Source organism: Nuphar pumila, chromosome 10, assembly GCF_984573655.1.
Source record: "Nuphar pumila chromosome 10, dmNupPumi1.hap1.1, whole genome shotgun sequence".
Classification (NCBI taxonomy): Eukaryota; Viridiplantae; Streptophyta; class Magnoliopsida; order Nymphaeales; family Nymphaeaceae; genus Nuphar; species Nuphar pumila.
In genome coordinates, this window is record NC_143258.1 from 91,571,760 (window position 1) to 91,585,975 (window position 14,216).

At 41.6% G+C, this 14,216-nt stretch overlaps 1 pseudogene; it reads left to right on the plus strand.

Moving 5' to 3' along the window:
- The first annotated feature begins 5,317 nt into the window (after positions 1–5,317).
- On the plus strand, positions 5,318–6,520 carry LOC149827347 (mitogen-activated protein kinase kinase kinase 20 pseudogene; annotated as a pseudogene).
- The last annotated feature ends 7,696 nt before the right edge of the window (positions 6,521–14,216 follow it).

The window sequence follows — 14,216 nt, forward strand, 5'->3', positions numbered from 1 at the left end:
CCAAAAAAATTACGCAGATGCCCCAAATCCTTGATGTTGAAAGATCTATGAAGAAGAGTTTTAGCTTCTTTGATGAGCTTATCGCCATAGCCTATTATAATGATGTCATCTACATAGATCAGAACAAGAGTGATATCATGATTCTTTTTCTTAGTAAAAAAGGAATTAACAACATTGCTTCTAGAGAATCCATGTTGTCGTAGAACACTGCTTAATTGATGATGACAGGCCCTGGGAGACTACTTTAATCCATAAATGGCTTTATGAAGGTAACACACTCGTTTTGGATTTCCTTCTTTAGGATGACCAGGAGGAAGCTTCATATAGACCTCTTCCTTTAGATCTCTCTGAAGAAAGACATTTTTGACATCAAGCTGATATAGACCCCAATTGAAGTTGTGGGCGATTGATAGGATTACTTTGACAGTGTTCATCTTTGCAACAGGAGCAAAGGTTTCTTCATAATCAATCCGTTGAGTTTGAGTGCAGCCTTTGGCCACATGTTGTGCCTTGTACTTTTCAATGGTACCATCATTGTTGTACTTTATTTTAAAGATCCATCGACACCCAACAGACTTTTTTTCGATAGGTAGATTAATATTTTTTTATGTTTTATTCTATTGTAAGGCATCAAGTTCTTCCTTCATAGTTTGTTTCCATACAGGGTCAACCTTAGCCTCCTCATAATTGTTTGGCACTCTTGTAGATGATATTTTATTGAGGAAGGCTATATAATGATCAAATAGACCATTATATTTCAAATGTTTTTCAATGGGACAAGCAACTATGGAATAAGTAACGTAGTCATGCAAGTGACTTGGAGGCTTGAAAATTGGTTGAGACCGTCTAACCGGTTGAGGATCCACAGTGGCAATGGTGACTTCGATCTCTTGAGAAGGTTGAGGTTCCACGTCTTTGACAACGAGAAAATCATTATAGTTGTCAATATTAGGGAGGACTATCTCCCCCTGAGGAGTGCTCCTGATAACATCTTGTGAGAAATAAGGAATGTTTTCTTCAAAGCTTATATATATATATATATATATATATATATATATATATATATATATATATATATATATATATATATATATATGCATTTTTCTTTCATATTGTAGCATAGATATCCCTTTTGAGATGTGGAATACCCTAAGAAGAGACATTTAGTGGCCTATTTGCTAAGTTTATCTTGGCCTGGTTTTCTGTTAGCAACATAAAAGACACAACCGAAAGTTCGCATATGGCTAACATTTAATTTTCTTCCTTTCAAAATTTCCAGTGGAGAACGGTTTTCAAGCCTCATGCTTGGAAGACAATTTATAATATAGCATGCATTCATCACGATGTCACTCCAAACAATTTTAGGAACTCTCATTTGAAAAAGTAATGCCCGAGTAACTTCTAAAAGATGCCAATTTTTTCTTTCGACCACTTCATTCTGTTGAGGAGTCCCAACACAAGTAAATTGATGATTGATTCCTTTCTTTTTTTTGAATTCATCAAAAAAGATATTCTTATATTCAAATCCATTGTCGGATCTTTTGCATTTAATTTTGACTCCATACTGTGTTTCTACCATGTGGAAGAATGTTTTGAATTTTACAAACACTTCATCCTTCGATTTAAGAAGATAAAGCCATGTAACTTTAGAAAAATCATCTATGAACGACATATAATACTTAAAACCAGTATGAAACTCAATAGGGGCTGGCCTCCACACATCAGTATGAACAAGCTCAAAATAATCATCCGTAGTAGTTTTAGAATTGGAAAAAGGAAGACGACTCATTTTAGCATAACGACACACCTCACATTGTTGACAATCAAACTGAAGATTTGGAAGAAGAGTTCTTAATGCCTGTGTTGAAGGATGTCCCAACCGTTGATGCCATAGATTGCTATCTTCACCTGTAAGAAATGTTTGAATTTTTTTTTCAATCATATAGAGTCCTTGAATAAGTTTTTCATCGCCAATCCTCTTCTTTGTTACACGGTCCTGAAAAATGACTTTGTCAGGCAAGAAAATGACATTCCAATTCTTTGACTTAGTAATCCTTGACACAGATAATAAATTGGACGTATAAGACTCGAAACTATAAGAACTTTGTCAGGTTAGTCACTGAAAAATTGAATGTCGCCAATCCCACTAATCTCCATTGTAGATTCGTTAGCTATAGTCACTCGGTCCATCTTGTTTTCTTTTTTAATATTATGAAGAAAAAGAGAGGAAAAACTCATATGTTCAGATGCACCAGAATCAACTATCCAAACATTAGAGCTATGATTTGAGTTGTTAAAACAATTACCTGTTGATTGCACGGTAATTGTTTTTGAAGTAGTTCAGTCAACGTCTTCAATGAAATAGAATTTTCTCCTTGGCTATTATGAGCAATCTGGGCGGAGAAGCCTTCATTGAACCGATCTGATTTCTGTCTATTTGGCTTACCATGAAGAACCCAACACCTTTCCTTTATGTGATTATCCTTTTTGTAGTGGGAGCATTTAAATCTTCTACCTTTATTTATGTAATTTGTTTGTTCTTCCCTCTTGGATTAAATGGCAACAAAGACGACTTTGTTTTGGGATTCTTCTTGAATAGACGTTGATTGAGTGACGATAAGGTTCATAGCTTTGTGCCGAGATTCTTCTCTCATTATCATTGCACTAACACAGATGACAGATGGGAGCTCAGAAGCCATAAGGATTTGGCTTCTCAAGTGTTCAAAATCGGAACCCAACCTGGCAAGCAATTGGAAGACTTTTTCTTGTTCCCTTAATTTTTCAAGGATGTGATATCGCCATATGTGGCAGTATACGTCTCATATTCATCCCAGATACTTTTCAGTTTTCCAAAATACTCGCAATAAGATATTTCATTTTTATTGATCTTATGGATTTCACACGATAATTGGTACATACGAGCAATGTTGTTTTGCTTATTGTATAACTCCTTGGCGGTATTCCATATTTTTTGTGTAGTATTAAGAAAAAGAAAACTTTAAGCAATCTTAGGTTCCATGAAATTGAGAAGCCATGACATAACAAGATCATTGGTTGTTCTCCATTCACGATATTTGGGTTCAGCGTTGCTAGGTCTTTGAATTTCACCCGTAACATATTCTAATTTTGATCGACCACTTAAATAGAGAGAAACATATTTGAACCATGATGGATAATTTCTATCATTTAATAAAATGGATGTAATCTTAGTATTAGGGGCTACCTATTCTTGAATAAGAATACGGTCAGTACAACTAGAATTGTCAGACGCTATGGCTGAGGCCCAATACGCAAAGAAAAGACACGAGCAGCTTAGTATGCAGCGACCGACTCGGCTCTGATACCATGTCGAAAGAATAATGAGAAGGAAAGACCAAGAAATAACGTGGTTCAATCATTTATACCTACATCCACGAAGAAAAGACTCTCCTCTGGTTTTCTTATTTAATCACCAAGCATACTCCGTACATTTATACACAGGCTCCATGCCTAAAAATAGCAAGTCTATCTCTATAGGATAGATGAGGCAAACAAATCCCTGAGGGAAATAACAAAAAATGAAAGGATAAAGATCACGAAGAGATATACAGCGTGATATCTTTCAACAATAATGATTATAGACATAATGTATATGAACGTAGTAAGATGCTATCTTAAATCAAAATATGCATAATTTAAAGTAGGAAAAAGAATGTAGATTTTGGCTTTGGAAAATAGTCTCAAATTAGAGTTGTCTCTCCTCCCAACTTTAGGCATGGGAAATGAGATGAGTCGTTCGTGGCTTGGCTTGTATTCGGCTCGGAAAGACCTTGTTCAAACTAGCGAAATCAAGCTTGACTCAACTTGTATAGCTTGTCTTTTGGATTTATAAATCGAACAAATCGCACCTAGGACAAAATCCTGGTCATGTTGGCTCAGCCTGCCATACCTATGGTTGTCATGTCGGCAGCATAAAACTTCGATGCTATGAGTCTTGCCCCAAGGGCCTATGCTAAGTATTGGCTTGTACATCAGCTTGTATAGCTTGTTAACTACTAATAAATTTATTTTACATATATTTTATTCGAGGTGAGAAATGGGCCGAGTGAACTGCAAGCCCATGCGGCTCAACCCATATATATAATGGGTCCCTGCTAAACCCATTTGGTTTTAAACTGCGTGCTAAATGGGTTTTTCAGCTTCTCCAATGCTTTTATGCGATTTTGGCTCTATAAATGTGTTGGACATGGTCCATTTACTAAGAATCGACACCTAGATCACGTGTTTTGGATTAAAATATGATGTTTGGAGCCTATGAAAATTTACAAAGATTTTGGACCGTTGATTTTTTAAACTTTATAAAAACTCACCCATGTATTGGAATCAAACGCTTCCAGAGCTGATCCCTATAAAAACAACTAGATAGATCACATATGTACGGTCAGAATTTAAAAATAAAATTAAAAAAGCCTAAAAAACCTATTTAGCATGCACTTTAGCACCAAATAGTTTTAGCACCGACCCATTACTCTGATATACATATCAGGCCTGATTAGGCCCACGGGCCTAACGGGAAGGCCGTGGGCCGAAGATTTCAAAATGAGCGGGCTGGAACCGGGCCTTAATCCTGGCTCGTCAATTTATGGGTCGGACTTTAACCCTCTGTCTGGTTCGTTCGGCTTGTTTTCAGCCCTAGCTAATTAATATAATTTTGGATCTATTTAGAAGGATGGAGAAATGGGAAAACATATTAGTTAAAAGAGGTCGGGGTTGGCCTAGGAAGACATGGATGGAGGTGATAAGAAATGATATGAATGCTTTGAACCTCACCGAGGACATGACATTGGATAGGAATGAATGAAGGAGAATGATTCATGTGGAAGACCCATGATGATTTTCTTTGTTGGTTCATATCCCCGACCCCAATTGTTTTGGGATGAAGGCCTAATTGTTGTTGTTGTCTCCCTAAAAAAAATAAACCTTTTTTCACATAGAACTCATAACACCCTCCCTACCTCCAAAACCGGCCCCTCCCTTTGTACAACTAGCAAACTGACGTCATGGGCATGACCTTCCAGTTTTTTCGATAAAATAGATGACACTAGTAACAGGGTAGCATGATAAAGAAAACGAAACAGAAGGGAACAAGAAAAAAGAAAGAAACCCAAGTGCGGTGTGTGAAGTCCTCGTTTAAATGTCTTCTGTTATGGCTCTGATTTAGTTTAATTACTTTGGTGGGAAAACTACGTGCTGTGCTCAACGAAAGATTGGTTCATTTCATTACAGTGGCAGTTTATATATATAAGAAGATGTACTAAAGCTTCAAGCAAAGAGGTGAATGGGTGCACTAGAGAACGCTCGAATGGGGGGAGCAGAGTGGGTGAAGGGGGAATCCATAGGCAGAGGATCCTTCGGAACCGTCTACTTAGCCACCAGCAGATCCTCCCACAATCCTCACCACCATCTTCCCTCTTTATTTGCCGTCAAATCCACTTGCTTCGCCTTCGGTTCCTCCTTGCAGAACGAGGCCTACGTTCTCTCCCAACTCCCTTGCTCCCCACGGATCATCCGTTGCTTCGGAAGAGACTGCACTCTCGAACCATCGACCGGAGACACCGTTTACAATCTCTTCTTGGAGTACGTCTCCGGCGGCAGCCTCTCCGACCGCCTCCAAAGCCATGGTGAGCTCGACGAGCTCACCGTTCGCCGGTACGCCCGCGAGATCGTCGAGGGATTGGCGCACATTCATCGACATGGGTTCGTTCACTGCGACGTCAAGCCCCAGAACATCCTTCTCGACCCGTCCTCCGGCGTCAAGATCGCCGACTTCGGTCTCGCGAAGCGCATCGCGGAAAAATCCGGCGAGAAGGCGACGATCCGAGGAACGCCCATGTACATGTCGCCGGAAGTCGCGGCCGGAAAAGAGCCGGAAGCGGCATCGGACGTATGGTCTCTGGGATGTACTGTCGTCGATCTCGTCTCCGGGAAGCCGCCGTGGGATGTTCCAGCCGCGGGCGCCGGCGACAATGCGCTGCAGCTGCTGTACAAGATCGGGATCGGCAATGAGTCACCTGAGATTCCTGCCAAGCTATCGGAGCAAGGCAGGGATTTTCTCATGAGGTGCCTTGAGAAGGATACTCGGAAGAGATGGACGGCTGAAATGCTTCTGCAGCATGATTTTGCAAATCTAAACAGTACTGATGCAGTCTGCAGTGGTGCAACTGGGGTGCTGGAACGGTTTAGATCGCCTAAAGGTGCACTGGACTCTCTCTGGTGGAGCAGCTCCTCTGATCCATCATCATCATCATTCTCTTCTTGTTCTTCGTCGTCGTCATCACCACCGCCGGAAACTTCTGGTTCAATCCCTGAGTTTGCCAAAAACCGGCCGGAATCTTCAAATTCTCCGGTGGGACGAATCCGGCAGCTTGCCGCGCAACGAAATCCCGACTGGTCGGAGGGCGTTTGTGGGAACTGGGTCCCAGTTAGGGGCCCAAACTCCTATTCCCATCTTGAGGTCTGGGATATTGGCCTATTGAGATGATCAGTCAGCATACCGCTGTTTTGGCCCAGGTTGAAGCGGGGGGGTTGAAAGTTGTTGGGCTTAGAGTGGGCCCCCACCAGACGAGGATGGCAATGATGGGGTCATTTGATCTCTCATCTCACTTGATGGAGTTGTGCATGGGCCCCACTCTCACATATCTCACCATTTTTTGAGTGAGATGTGCTGCGGGGACTGAATATGACTGACCGTCGATTCTATAGAATATGATCGTAACTGCTCATGAAAAGAAAAAAAAAAGGCTCGTATTTCCTGTGAAGCCAATATTGAACTTCAGAAATTACCCTGATTCTTTGATTTTCAGAGCTGTTGTAAGAAACTCTCTAATGCTAATTATATCATTATTTTTAGTTCATCTTCATCTTCTACCTTTTGATCGTTGAAGTTCTAACATATATATATATATATATATATATATCATTTTGGTAATTTTTTTTATAGGCGCATAGTTGTTGGTAATTTGAATAGCATGCATTTCACATAAGAAAGCCTCACATTTAAGAATCTAGACAATGTTGATGGTGCAAGAGTGCTCGAATTTAATGTACGTGCTGTGCTGTCTTCATAATTATCGGGCTTCCTTTTTACTCACCCATGGAGCTTTGCCCAACACCAACTTCGTAGAATAAACAAGTTTGCAAATCAATTTCAGTTTTGCAATTACAACTCGTGAACTTCGAGACAAACGCGGACAGTTTTCTTTGGACAAGAGTGGGCGCCCACAGCATTTTCCAAAAGCCTTCAAAGAAAATGATAGCTGTGGCTGATTGGACCGACCATCAAAAAGTTTGGCCTCCACTTAGATGGGCCCCACAAGAATCTTATGACGCAGTTCGATTTGTAGATGGACGCCATCGGAGGCTGAAGAATGAATGGAATGGCCAAGATTGTTTTAAGGCGAGAGGTTTTTTGGTAGGTTCGGTCCTCATCTTGACGGTGCGGTTCAAAAGACCCGGTATAACCCGATTTGGGCCCATACCAGATCCAATAGAATTTGGATTTGGTAATAATAAAGTGATTCAGTTAAGAAACCAACCGGATCCTTCAGGGTTTGATTCGTATATGGAATTGGGTATTGGGGATTGTTTATGAAACTTCATTCTAGGCTTCGATTACTATATGGGATTGGGCATTAAGTGTTGTTTATGAAACATGAAACTAGACTTGGGTCCATTCTGAGTTCCAATTAAGATCAGCAAATTTAAAAGTTTTTAAAACAACATAAATTGTATTTTTTTTATTTTTACTTGAAGAAACTGCCCCAGGCCCAGAGACCTAGCCGCACTGGCTCAGCCTGCTGTACTTACGGTCTCTGTCCATGTCGGTGTAAAACTCGGAGGGCTTACCCCTCGACCCTAGGGAGTCGACAAGATTTGGCTTACGCAGGGGGGTGACGTCTAAGGGATTTGAACCTAGACTGCCCATCAAGCTGTATTTTAATGGTAGGAATGTAAGCAGTTCGGACCACCACCGAGGTGGTATCACAAGTGGTAAGTGGGATCCTGTGCCACGCTGAAGGCTCAGGTTCGAATCCCTCTGCCACATGGGGCTTAAGAGATATCTGGTGGGGTCTGCCTAACCCCAGCTTGCCTATAAAAAAAATGTAAGCAGTTTGGGTTTACGTTGGATATCCAACTGAATCTGAATTTATTCTCAGATTCGGCAGCCAAAATCAGATCCGATTAATAATCGGATACGGATTCAGTATTGACTTTTGCATCCAAATATAAATCCGAGCCCATGTAAAATCTGAATCTGATATATGTACATATTGCATTTTAAAGTAGTCGGATCTGGATTCCATTTTTGTTTAGCATCACCCGAATCCAGGTCCAATGATGCTAGATCTAATTAGGTTGGAGTAAGAAATTTCTAGATCCAGACCTAGTCCGACCCATTTACCTACCTATTTATCAGGTGTGAATTGGGTCCGACTTATGTCACCCTTATAGGACTGGGGTTTGGTTTTTCCTATGGCAGTGTTGTCAGACTCAAATCTGGATTCAATACCAGCACCTTAGAGTCGGATCGGGGCCCGATAAATGTTCAACCCATTGACAACCTCAGTAGTAGTAGTAGCTATCCACATGAGGTTTGCTTAGGTGGTGAGTGGATATATAACCCTCATAACTCCTCTTGGGCCAAGATGGAATACTTCATTGAACTTTTATATACTACAATTTAAACACCATTTATCACAAAAAGCTAAATACTAAGGAGAGGGGCACCAGATTTGGCTTAAAAATGATTTTGCTGATGAAGTGTGATTCAATCAGATAAATGATCCTATCCATCTTACATTCAGTCCTAGCCATACAACCAACAGCTATGATTAGTCCACATCTAATCCTAACCAGCTGTCTAGATGCATCAGTTAGATTGTTAGGATCTTCATAAGATCCTACAACATCATATGTCAGAGGATAGGATCCTTTTTGGGATCAAAAAGAGGATACATGCACTGGAAAGGTATGTCTTAATGGGTTTTGGCTTGGAGCGGCTCTGGTCCTATGATCTGTAGTCCCTAACAACAGTGCATGAACTCATCCAGTCCAACCAATAAAGCCTAGGGATGTCAATCTGAATATCCAATTAAAATCTGATCTATGTACATGTAAACTTTGGTGCAATTGGGGTGAATGGTTAATTGGATCTGAATCCAATAAAGGAGTTTCTTGTTGATCTGAATCCCGATCCAATTAGATAAGTTTTCGATTGCGTTGGATTTTGTATCCTGTGTTTCTAACCTGAACCTATCCCGTTTTACTTGGAGATGAGATCTAGTAATCAGGTCGCGTACCCTTCAAGAGCAGTAGGCGTCCCAGCCCCTGTTAGCACCACATTTTTTTTTCGTTAAGTCTCTTTAAAAAATTAGTGTTTGGAACTCACAAGGAGACTTTTTCAACAAATATGACCCCATGAATGTGTTCAACATTATCAAAATAGTGAGAATCAATCTCTTGTATTGTATTTTCTCGATGTAAAAGTATGATTTTTTTTAGGGTTAAAAATTTGATGCATTGTACACCATTGATTTTTGGATCCTCAAAAAATCTAGCATACACATTGTAAGAACATGATCCACGAGTTGGTTTCTTCTAAGCAAAGCAGGAAAGACCTTTACTGCTAAGTTAGTAGTTTCGCCAATAAAAGTGCTATCAATAATACATTTACTTATTCTAGATTCAACATAAATCAAAATATAATGCAACTGATGATATTTTTTTGAACAAATAATGAGGTATCTATTGTCGATCCAATAAATCTATCCTGCTCCAAAATTGAGTTGAGCCTATAAAACCAAGCTCGAGGAGCTTGTTTTAAATCATATATATATATATATATATATATATATATATATATATATATATATATATATATATATATATATATATATATATATATATATATATACCCGATTTAGCTAGCATACATGGCATTCACAAAACCCCGAGGTTCAGTCATGTAGACCACTTCCGACAAATGGTAATGAAGGAAAGCATTTTGGACATAGAGTTGCTGGATAAGCCAACCCAAAGATACAACAATAGAGAGATCAGTCTGAATAGTGGAAAACTTGATAACTGAGGTAAATGTCTCAAAATCATTAAGGCCTTCTTGTGTGAAGCCCTTAACCACAAGATGGGCTTTATAACATACTAAAGTGTCATCAACCATATGCTTGATTTTGAAAATCCATTTGCAACCAATTATATTCTGTTGTGGTGAGGCAAGGAGAAGAAACCAAATGTCATTTTGAATAAGAGCATTGATTTCGGTTTGCACGACTTGTCTCCAGTGAGAAAGCTTATTGGCTTGAGTGAAAGAGATAGGTTCACGCTCGAAGGAAAGTTATGTGAGCAGAGCAGTGGGAAAGGGATATTTAATTGGGTGAAAGAGGCGAGGCTTAAGTGTCTCATCTTGTGAGCGGGTCACCATATGTTGAGTCTGAACCATAGGATCAAGAATTGACTTAGGCTAGGCTGGGGGATGAGTCGACAGGTGAGTTAGGTTAGTCGCTTGGGCTAGGCTTTGGGCAGGGCAGAGAGCTATGGAAATGTTGATGTGGAGAACTATGGGCAGGTCGAATTCCTGCTTGACACACTTCAACAATCTGAAGTCCACGACCTTGATGCTGGAATCAGAGGAGGGATCTAGGAAGATGTTATGCGACTTGATGTTGGAGTGGATGAAGGCTATTAAGAAAGAACCCTTGATACTTTTTTTTCTTTGTTTCCTCTTTCGTATTTAATTCAATTCTTTATTTCAGTTCTTATTTTCATAGTTGACTAGCATAGTTTGGTATCGAATCCGGTGGGGTTCGGGAGCGAACATTCTGTTCACTACATCATATTGGTATCAGAGCTTTTGGTTCTTGCTTCAATCATTCATCGTGTCACATGATTCAAGTGCGGATTATGAGGAAAGAAGAGCGACACACATAGTTTGAAATACACAGTCGGGTGCCTTGATGATAAGATCTGCAACATCAATGAAAATTTTGATCAAGTGCTTGGCGCAATCCAAAATTTAGAGCAAACAGTTGGAGAAATATGCCACAAAATTGAGGACACCAATCACTGTTTTGATTTGATTAGGCAATTATCGTCAAAGGAACGTTGCACATGCCCACAAGTTAGATTTGATGCGTGTGGAAGCACATCGGAACAAGTGGAAGAGATTTCACAGAAGGAGGTTGTGCCCAGCTATTCGAGGGACTCAGCGATAAGGTTGCTAGTGGGTGATCCTGAACAAGAAATGGTGATGGGAGCAGAACGGCGACCAACCAAAGATGATCATTATCTCGCAACCACCGAAGGAATCTAGAAAGAACTCATGGCGACAGGGCAACCAACTCTTACCATCGGTTTCTCCCAACCATGCACACTGGAGCACCAACCTTCGCCTTTCTCAATGGCACAATTGAAGCAGCAGACGAGGGTGATTGCGATTGTCGGACCATTGGTGATGTGTGGTGGTGGTGGTGGTGGGGAGGAGGGGGGAAGCTCAAATACCATCCCACCAACTCTACCTTACTGACAATCACTGACCGATGGGAACTTCCCCATCCCTGTAGTTGGCCCCTTGGACAAGAACATACAAGCATACGTGAGTGGGGCTCCTTTCCACCTGATGCCAAGACTCCCACAGCTCAGGACGATGGTTGCAGTCATATACCCACCCGCCAACGAGGCCTTACCAGCAAGGCCTGGCTATAGGGGGTTACCCAACCCCTGCAGTTGGCCTCATATCGGTGGTGTGTGTGTGTTAGAGGGGGGGGGGGGGGGGGGGGGGGGGGGGGTGCACTTGGGAGCAAGGGGTGGGGATGAGCACCCTCCCATCGATGAGGGCCTAATGTTAGGGGATGGTTGTAGGTGGTGGCCTGCCCCCTGCGAGTGGCCTCCTGTCAGCGACACAAAGGGCATTGCGGGTGGGTGTCCTCCCCACCCGACGTCCCGTGCCCTAGGGCACCTCCGTTGTGACACACCGGAATGAACCAGTTCTCCCTAGATATAGTAGTTCGGGCCTGTTCTGGGGATCCAGATTTGTTTTGCAGGGTTCAGGACTGACCTCCATTTATCGAGCCTGGTCCAGTTTTCAGTTCGGATCCACCCTAACCCTTCTATTTTGGTCCATGTACATCAAACCCAACCCAAACTTCACCTTATTGAACCCTAACCCAGCTCCAGCTCCAGTCATGTCTTGGATCAGATCAAGACTAAGCCCATGCATATTATGGACTTGGATTGGGTCTAAACTAGACCCATGTACCTCAAGACCTAATCCAGGGTCCAACCCATCCTTATCTGGGTCTTATGAACAAACAGATACCCAATCTGATTGTGATCCAACCAAATTTTCACCAAGCTCATTATTATTCAAACCCAAACTATGATCCAAACCCCACTTTCCACACCCAAACCCACACCTATCCAAACCAGTCTTGGGTAGCCCCTCTACTTCATTTTCCCCCATGACGACCCACCTAAGCCTACCTAATTTGTCCCAAACCCTACTCTTGGTCCAGTTTGGTCACCTAAAATACCGGAGAGGTCCTAATCCATGACCTCTTGTTTGAGGGGCACAACATAGATCCCCTATTGCACCACCACCTGCAGCTATTTGAAGAGGTTGGGTACCCCTAGAGTGACCTCTTTTCCGAGCTTGAGGGAGGGACCCACAATTCTAGGACATTCATGGTGACCCTGATGATGCTTTTGTTTATTATGATGATGACACTTTTTGGCACGAGCATCCATTAGGTCGCATAGAGCAGCGGCGAATGTACGGCCTAGTACACACAACCTCAAGTTAGATGTCTCTAAGTTCATAGGCTAATTTGATGCAGAGCTCCTTTTTAGTTGGATCCATTCGATGGAGTCGGTGTTTGAGCTACACTTTGTTCTGGAGCATCGAAAGGCACTAGTGGCTTCATCATAGTTGAGGGGTTTGGCTCAAGTGTGGTGGATTGATATGCATAGGACACATGAGGATCGGGGATTAGGGTTGATCTAGGACTGTATGAGATAAAGCATCTGGTGGAAGCTAAGTTTGTTCCTTTCAATACCTCCTCCTATGATAGGGCTCACGATCCGTGCAGGAGTACACTAAGAGGTTTCATTGCTTGTCACTCCGAGTTCAGTTGTAGGAGACACCCGCACAAATAGACACTAGGTATATCATTGGACTCCACACTTCTTTATCTGATGCATTTAGTTGTATTTTGCTAAGCAATATAGATCAAGCTACTAAGTATGTCACAAACCTAGAAGAAATCTAGAAACAAAAAGGTGAGTCTCGCCTAACGTCTCATTCATCTAGCTTCGGTTCTCTAGAAGAACTGAAGACCGATGAAGTGAACCAAAGGCCTCAACTTGAGAAAGAAGATTCAGGGCTCGCTTAAAATACTAGGTCGTGAACTTGGGCAAAAAAGCAAGCAACTCATTGTTTTCATTGTCATGAGATAGGCCACTTAGCTACATAATGTCTAACCCTCACTAAGAGTAATCATCTAGCTGAGCAAACTCAAGAAAGTGATGGGTCTAGTTTAGGATGTCCTGAGGATGCTCAAAAGTTGAGACATGAGAGTGACACAGATTAAGAAGTTATTGAGATTGATGGTAATGATGTCAACAACCTTTTCTTGGTTCATCACACTCTCTCATCCAAACATGAGTCTAGAGGTCATGGTTTGTTGAAGGATAATATGTTTTATACAAATTGCAAGTGTAAGGACCGAATTAGTAGTGTCATCATTGATAGCGGAGCATGTGCAAACATGTTATCTTCGGAATTGGTCCAGAGTTTTTATCTGAAAACTGAAAAAAACCCTCACCCTTACAAAATGTTTTGGTTCCAAAGGGAAGTGAGGTGGCCATTACGCCACGTTCTCTTGTCTGATTTTTCATGAGACCACATTATCATGATGAAATTTGGCGTGATGTTGCCCAAATGCAGTGGCGGAGCCAGGGGTGGGCGGTCGCCCACCTCAGAATTAGAAACCGAGTCAAAAAAAAAAACTGAGTCGGTTGTGTGGGGCTCACTAGGGCACTTGACTCCTCCTCACTTTCTTTCCCTAATTTCACCCAACTCACAACCCCATCTCATCCCTTTCTCTCTACCTTTTTATGCTTCAGAAAACTCACCCAACATCGCCCCACCGTCGTGATCCAAGCCA